General features: G+C 43.1%; 1 pseudogene; it reads left to right on the forward strand.

Moving 5' to 3' along the window:
- Nucleotides 1-1,152: 1,152 nt before the first annotated feature.
- On the forward strand, nt 1,153-1,639 carry LOC118729549 (annotated as a pseudogene).
- The last annotated feature ends 560 nt before the right edge of the window (nt 1,640-2,199 follow it).

The following is a 2,199-nucleotide window of genomic DNA, read 5'->3' on the forward strand; positions in this document are numbered from 1 at the left end:
TTCAACATAAGAACAATTTACAAATATAATAAATAAAAAATTATGTATAGTATTATTTTATTCTTTGGCATATTTCTCATTTGAGTGAATTTTTTTTTTTAGTAGATTGCTGTCATTGTTTAAAAGGTCAAGAAATTTTTCACAAGAATTTGTTAAATTATCTTTCACACATAAAATGGCTTTCAAAGTCTCAACACTTAATTGTAACGTAAGTCATAAGTGTCACTTTCAAGGCCAGCACTAGACTTTTTGCCGCCACTATAAAAATATAAATAATACGAGTACTGTCTGCTAAACTCAAGAAAATTTATGTATTTATGAAATAAAGAAATAAATTACCTAAATTATCTGAATAGCTGATTTGTAATGATATCACTTGTTTAACTAGCTTACTAGCACGCAGTATGATGTGTATTGTCTGATAGATACCGTTCCCTAGCTTGTCATGCATTCTTTCCAAAAATTGGGACTTTTTTAAAACGCCACAGGACTCTGGACATATTGTTAAAAATCAGGACTGTTGTCTGGTCACCTTAGACTAGGGGTAATTTGCATCTCTCCAATTGCAAGTGATAAGTGAAGCTGCCAGTGACAGTCAGGCAGGCAGAGACAGTTAGGAGTGGTCAGGAAGGCAAAGAGGTGAGCGGTTAGGAGCCAATGGTCCCATATTGCAAGAGGGATGTCCAACTGCTGGTTTAGGTCCGATTCCTGTGGGACATCCCCCAAGGGGTCCCCAATTGGAGAGGTTGCAGGCTGAGCTGAGGGACCCCCCAACCCTGTGCACAAATTTTATGTACTGGGGCACTAGTACTATAATAGCCAAAAGAATGAACAAAACCTTGGCGCCATCTCAATGTCTACCAATAGAAAACTAGTTTGATGAATTCTGGTATGTCCACATCTTAGAATATTATTGCTATTAAAATGCTATAAAAATGTTTAAGCAATGCCCTGAGTGGTCCTGTGGATCGGTCTCTTGCTTCAACAGTGTTTGGACAAAACAGACCCAGGGACACCCCTTTTTCCAGCCTCTGACCACTCTCCAACCTCTTTCCATTTACCATCTTCAAAACCACCTCAGCCATCCTCAGCCTCTGAGACCTAGCCCACACGATTTTTTTTTTAACCTTAACTCCTTATGGCCCAGCAACCATGAGTTCCCAAATTCATCAGAATTATTCCACCGAGGTGTGGAGGATGCTATCAACCACCTGGCCAACCTGCAGATGTGGGCCTCCTATACCCATCTCTCTCGGGGTTTCTATTTCGACCACATGGATGTGGCTCTGGAGGGCTTGGGCCACTTTTTCCACAAGTTGGCAGAGAAGATGCGAGAGGGTATTGAGTGTCTCTTAAAGATGCAAAACCAGCATGGTGGCCACATTCTCTTCCAGGATGAGCTGAAGCCTTTCCAAGATGAGTGGGCAAAACTCAGGACTCATGGAAGCTGCCATGGCCCTGGAGAAGAACCAGAACCAGCCCTTTTGGACCTGCATAACCTGGGTTCTACTTGTACAGACCCTCATCTCTGAGACTTCCTGGAGAGACACTTCCTGGATGAGGAGGTGAAACTCATAAAGAACCTGGGCAACACCTGGACCTCTGCAGGTTGGCCGGCCACAGGCTGGGCTGAGTGAGCCTCACTATCAAGTAGGACTGGGAGCAGGACCCAGAGGCCTTTGAGAGGGCCCCTCTGTTTCCACTGTGTCTGGATTTTGCCTGAGCCTCTCCCTAAAACCACTAGCCATCTTTCGAACCACCTTGGAGCCCTCTCTCAGGCATCGGACCAAATGGAAACAATAAAGCTTTTTGTAGAAAGAAAAAAAAAAGTGTTTAAGTGATATATTAAGAAACAAGTACTGCCGAATCCAGTTTGGCTCAATAAATAGAGCGTCGGTCTGCTGACTGAAGGGTCCCAGGTTCGATTCCGGTCTAGGGCATGTACCTTGGTTGTGGGCACATCCCCAGTAGGGGGTTGGGCAGGAGGCAGCTGGATGATGTTTCTCTCTCATCGATGTTTCTAGCTCTCTATCCCTCTCCCTTCCTCTCTGTAAAAAAATCAATAAAAAAAAAAGAAAAAAAAGAAACAAGTACTAAGATAATAAGATTTATGTTTAGTAAGTGTGTGTGTGTGTGTGTGTGTGTGTGTGTGTATCATTCTGTGAGGGATGAGTCAGACACAGACTCTGCCTTAAATAG

This window comes from Pipistrellus kuhlii, unplaced genomic scaffold (genome assembly GCF_014108245.1).
Source record: "Pipistrellus kuhlii isolate mPipKuh1 unplaced genomic scaffold, mPipKuh1.p scaffold_m20_p_3, whole genome shotgun sequence".
Classification (NCBI taxonomy): Eukaryota; Metazoa; Chordata; class Mammalia; order Chiroptera; family Vespertilionidae; genus Pipistrellus; species Pipistrellus kuhlii.